The sequence below is a fragment of the Morone saxatilis genome, unplaced genomic scaffold (genome assembly GCF_004916995.1).
Source record: "Morone saxatilis isolate NCDOM2014 unplaced genomic scaffold, NCSU_SB_2.0 Contig7, whole genome shotgun sequence".
NCBI classification, from domain to species: Eukaryota; Metazoa; Chordata; class Actinopteri; family Moronidae; genus Morone; species Morone saxatilis.
The window spans coordinates 19,603,307-19,609,821 of NW_023340246.1; positions in this window are offsets into that span (position 1 = coordinate 19,603,307).

Below are 6,515 nucleotides of genomic sequence, written 5' to 3' on the forward strand. Positions count from 1 at the left end.
AACGGCCTTTTGAAAAAGTGCACGGGGACATGTGCCCTGTGCCCCCCCCCCCCCCCCTTAAATTTACGTCCGTGGTGAGGCATGTCCTACCTGGAAAGTTTCTCCAGGGCCTGAGAAATGTTCCAAGGCTCCAACATGTGAAGCACCGGGACAGAAACCAAAAGGTGTCCAGCTTTCCTTGAGAGAGAGTTCACCCTCAGTATGACCGGCCATAAGTTTCCCACAAACTCTAGATGAGCATCATTAGTTTTTCCCACCAAGAAGACAAAGAACTTTTTCTGGGACACTAAAGACAGAGAGGAATCATTATTGAGCTGTAACATAGTTCTGTGCAGCTACACTGACTCCAAATATTGCCAAAAACCAAAGATTGTGAGCTAGATTCAGCATAAATTAGAAAAGGTATTTTACACAGTTTCATAGTTTTCAATAAGTTCATCTGAAAATCATGTGTTGAATTTGTATGGATTATAGTATCTTAAAAATTATACTGACTGAATACGTGTTTGTTTTGTTTTTGTGTCAATGTTTAATATATGAATAAACACATTTTCAAAGCACAGATAAACTGTAACACACTGTTTTTTTGCTCACACGAACACGAAAGCCAAAAGAATTGACCAAACTAATCAATCCCTGATCTCCTTTCAAAAGTATGCACTTGGGTGTTATTTTATCATATATTTAATATTTATATATTATTATTATTATTATTGTTATTATCATACATATAATGGTATGTCCAAATGCTATGTGAAGTTGAGTGCAGTCACATCAGCCATTCAACAGGTAAAGGCTGTTCATTTGTTGACTGCAATGAGGCAGCTTGCCTGCTGTTACTGTAACATTCCTGAGGGGGGCAGCAGAGGATAATTTATAAATGAATAATAACCTTTTTGGCCATTATTCAACACCATATCTCAGGAGCAACAGGGGAGACTGTGACCATGTTTCAAGAACTTGATGTGTACAATAACGCACACAGAGAGAAGCTGCTCAAATTTTTATTGTGTTGTATTGTTTATTTTATTATTTTTGGTGCCTCCTTTCGTTGTACATTTCCTAAAGAAAAGCTCTTTATAAATACATCTTACTTACTTATGAATAGCAACCTGACAATACAATGCTGATACATTATATAAATAAATAAAGTAAACATACAGAAAAGTAACCAAATAATCCATTCATCACTGTAACAATTATAAACATAGAAAATCTCAATGTTGTTCACGTTGAAGATACGGTAACATGCCGTGACACCAACCAGACTCAGCATATATAGCTAGACTGGTATGAATCAAACTATGAGTTACAAAACTGATTCAGAAACAGAGAAAGCATCTTCATACTGGGTAAAATTTAAAAAAGGGTCGCAAATACTGCAGGGTTGTTAAAGAGGTACTGCACAATTAAACATGTTTCGAACAGTAAACTAAATTATATGACTGTACTGTGAGGAAACATTTCTCCAAATGTAATTTATTTTGACCTATGTATTTGTGCACACACACTCCTACAGACCTAAGCTGAACACACACACACACACACACACACAGAGAGAAACCTTAAATGAGACACATGCAAATGGGAATGATTTGATGAAATTCATTGTCTCTCACAAATATCAGCCGTCACAACTATACTACAATAATAAAATAATAACAACAATAATCCTTCCATTACATGATTGCTAAAGGACACTTCAATACTTCTGGAGGAGCCAGGGATCCAATCAGGAAGTTGGCTCTACCTCATGAGCAATGCCCCGCACACCAATACCACAACAGCACCTGCTGCAATAACCACTGGAATGTTCCTAGATCCTAAAACGGAGAAATAAAGAGTTACAAATGATGTGCTATCACAACAACCTTAAAATGATTTTGCTCACATATTAGATTTATAATAACCAACAACAATATTTCCTTAGTGCAAAGGGGAAAAATTTCCTGGATAAAGTTATAAAGTTGTGCTTTTGTACACTGATTAGTAAGGCCCAGCAGCAGAGAAATATATTGTTTTGTTCTAGAATGGAAAAGGCATGATTCACCCTACTCTGCCTCTGATTCTGCTTACACTTCTTACTCTTGCCCTAACCATTCTCACTCCTCATGCCAAAACCAACCAACGAAGGCAGTGAGTACTAGCCAGTCAGAGGCAGAGTAGGGCGGGTCATGCTCTCCCATAGAAGAATTCAGGTGTAGGTCTAGAGAGGTGGAGCTGGAGGACTAGCTCTACCCATTTGGCTCTGCAGTGAGAACCACTTGTTTATAGTCGCAAGTGAAGCCCTTTTCTACTTTTAAGAATGACCTCAAAATCATCCTCACTGCTTGACGGCTCCATTTTGTCTTGTATTGTGAATTTTCACAACAAATAAGAGTAATACAACACATCAGACTCAGTGTCCAAGGTTTATGTGTGTAACAATTATTATTGGATGATTAACAAACGCATACGTGTGTCTTCACGAGAGCTGCTGCTAATGTTGCCGGTTTGGAAGGTCAAGACCTAAAAGAAAGAAAGAAAGAAATTATGTAATTAGTAATAATGAAACTTTAATAATATCACAATATCAGTGCACTCCACATGGATTGTACTAGATCAGTAAATCTAGTCCTTACCCGGGAATCGGAAACACCAAGACACTTCTGGATATCAAACCATGCGGTGTCGTTGCGATTACACATCAGGAGTTTGCCGTAATGGAACAGACAGTCCACAGTGAGGAAGACATTCGGGTTGTCCACCAGTCTTCTGCTATTAGCTACAACTTGCTTAGGATTGAAGGTGTGATGCATCACCACCAGAATTGCTGGTTTACCACCTGATAACCAAATGAGTGAGAAACAAGATGAAACTTGATGAGGGGAGATTTACTCCATCTGTATCCCATAGTTTGGGCTGATATAGATTAATCTAAAAGAACTGCAAATGTGGTTTAGGGTAACATGTTGTGGTCGCTTTATGTGCCAGCATATGATGTGTAGACCACATTGTGAACATTTCATGTAAATCAGATAATAATAGCCATATAGGGCTTATTTCCTGTTTCCAGTAGGTGCCGCTATGACAATGACATGGGCATATGGGCATGTAGATGTGTTCAGGGCAGAACTCTTATCAAACATGTAAAGTCTGGTGCAGATTGGACCACGTACACTCAAGTTACAACAACTTCCTTAAACCAAATCCAACCAAATCATCTGGGTCCGATCAACATGCTAGGAGTAGTACATGAAAGTATAAAAAATGTCATTTCCTGTTTCCAGTAGGGCGCTATGAGTATGACTGCATATTTTCATGTAGCTATGGTTGTTTTACGTGTCAGCATAACAGGTGTCGACCACACTATGAACATTTCCATGCAAATCAGATAATGGCACTGTCACTATTACTGAATATTGGCATGTCGATGTGTTCAGGCCGGGATTCTTCTCAAACATGATTTTGGTACAGATTAGACAACACACACTAACGTTACGTCACCTTCCTGTTTCGTGGTGTAAGGTGAACGGCTGTTGTGCCACGTTTCATGAGTTTAAGAGCACTTTGAAACACTTCCCTCTGGCAGGAGGCTGCGGTCCATCAGGACCAAAACCTCACACCACAAGAACAGTTTCTTTTCATCTGCAGCTGGCCTCATTAACAAGGCCCTGAACCCCCAATGACACTGACTCTTAAACCCCAATCTGTATATGCATTACATTAGTACTATCCTGCACATTGTAAATATCTTTCCTGTACAGTTTAGACACATTCCTTGTACGTGTAAAAACGTACTTATAATAAACCCGATTCGGATTCTGATGTTGCTGCTGCCAAAAATGTGATTCAGAAAAATAATAATTGCTTTGCTTTTCAGTAGGGCTTTCACAGAGGTCGCTGCTTGGGCCCTAATTACAACCTGTACAAAAACAAACTGTTTTTTGTAACCCAAAATCAGGAAGCCATTTCCTACCTGGAAGTTTCTCCAGGGCCTCGCTGATGTCCGTTCCAACATTTGAAGCGACAGGACAGAAAACCAGAAGGTAGTCACTTTCTTCAAGAGAGTTCACCTCAGTTTGACCGATGCCATTAAGCTTTGCCACAAAGTCTAGATGAGCCCCATTAGTTCTTCCCGCCAAGATGACAAAGAACTTTTTCTGGGACACTAAAGACAGAGAGGAATCATTATTTAGCTGAAACTACCGTCAGACACAGATGAAGGAAAATATTGTCAAAAACAAAAGATCTTCAGCATAAATTAGAAAAGGCATCTTACAAATCCTTGAAGTTTACTACTTTCATTAATAAGTTCAACTAAAAATCACTTTGTGTTGAATTTTCATGAGTATAGCATGTTTAGAAGTGTTCTGTTTCTGTGTCAGTGGAAGAATCCAATATATGAATGAACACATCTTCAAAGCACAGATAAACTGTGTGTTACTTCCTTGTTAAAAGCTATTGCATGAACACTCAAGCCAGAAAAAGAAGAAGATATACTTTGTCAATCATAAAGCATTAACTCTGATGTATACAGATTGTGGCTGAATGTTTGCTGTTGAGTGAACTCAGTTTGGTTTGTTTGTTTAGAGTTGGTGTGAAAGCTGTGAATCAACCTCTGATGTAATTTTAGCATGAAAACAAAAGCTAAAATAGGATTAAGCTCATCTGCTGATCGCAGGTGCTGTCAAGTGAGTGATTATGCAAGCTGCAACAAAGGGTGTGTTGTGTTTGTATCTTACTTCGTGTTTCTTTTAAAATCCTCATCTCTTACCACAACCCCTAAGATACTATTACGGTCCAAAATACCTCATTATTGTCCTGTTTTATCGTCATTGTTAGTGTAATAGTGTCAGTCCTGACAAGTGCTCATAAGTAATATTTTAAAAGCTAATTGTAACCACCAGAAAGGATTTTAAAAAACAACTTAGTGTCATTCACCTAAATCAGATTCCCCTATGTGTTTGTCTCCGGAGGTTCATCAGGTTTAGCAACCCATCCCACAATACATTACATGTTGCCAGCCGAAGAACTGAAGAACTGATTTTATTATCTTCCGTATTGAAATAGCCTTGACAGAGCAACAGTTTCCAAAAAACAGTTAATGTGTTTTCTCACCATTTGCCACTTCCTGGTCCATGTCTCACAGAAAGGAACCTTTAAGAACGGACCCTTCAAGTTGCTTCCTGTTTTCTTTTTAATGTCTCTGGCATGTCCAGTCCACAGTGACATAATTACAGCTCCTCCCTGTGAGTGTAGCACTTTTGTTTTTGAGCCACAGGTTGTCAAGTTACCACTAAAGAGGAAGTGAAGAAATAATAACACAGCAGGAGCAGTGGGGAGGGACAGGGCGCTCAGTATCTGTTTCATGTTTTTAATAAAGTGTTTAAACCACGTGTCACACCATATGCATTTATACACGCCTGGTTTCATAATGTGGTTTTATATAATTGTTTAATACATTTGAACTGTAATTACCCCATCAGTAAAGAAGAAGGGCAGACCACACTAATCAATCCCTGATCTCCTTTGAAAATACCAAGTATGAACTTGGGTGTTATTTTATCATATATTTATTATTTATATATCATTATTATTATTATTACTATCATAAATGTGATTGTATGTCCAAATGCTATGTGAAGTTGAGTGCAGTCACATCAGCCATTCAACAGATAAAGGCTGTTCATTTGTTGACCGCAATGAGGCAGCTTGCCTGCTGTTAACATTCCTGAGGGGGGCAGCAGAGGATAATGATAATGATAATGATAACCTTGGAGAAAACAAAACAAAAACAAACCTTTGGCCATTTAGAGAATGAGATTGAATGACCTATTTTCCATTGTGGGAAATCTATTCTACTTTTGGTGTAACTGTGCAGATGATATAGAGCGTTATTAATATTTTAAAAGTAATTGTATACTATTGTATAATATTTGTATACAAAAATACGAGGCGATCACTTTGATTGATTTGTGTTTATTCTTCATGAAGAGAAAACACATAATACTGATATTGGAATGAGCACAAAGCTGCAGAAATCCTCATTTTACAATGACGTCTTCATTTAAAACTTGATAACATTATACCACATCTGACTCTACTACACATTTAAACAGTACATAACACAAAACTTGTATCTCAAAAGCACAATTACTGAGGTTGTGAAGTAACTTTGGTCATTACCCCTAGCTTTACATATTCATTAAATGATTGATTACATAGTACATTTATTTTGATTTATTGTGATAATACTGTAAACCTTTAATGCTGTATTAGATCCCTTTGGCTTTTGTCATGCGTGATAGTGACAGCCCTCACAGATCTTCTTATACAAAGGTCTCTTCAATAACAACGACTAACACAATGATAAGCACTCCTAATCCCAACAAAACTGCCAAAGCAGGCAGCCACGGAGTGTCAGTGAAGTCTAAAATAAAGAAAAAAAGAGAAATAAGTCATCTGGCATAACAGACAATGCAAACAACCCTACAATTATATGCTCACATGCTCTTGAATTTCCCTCGGGATAA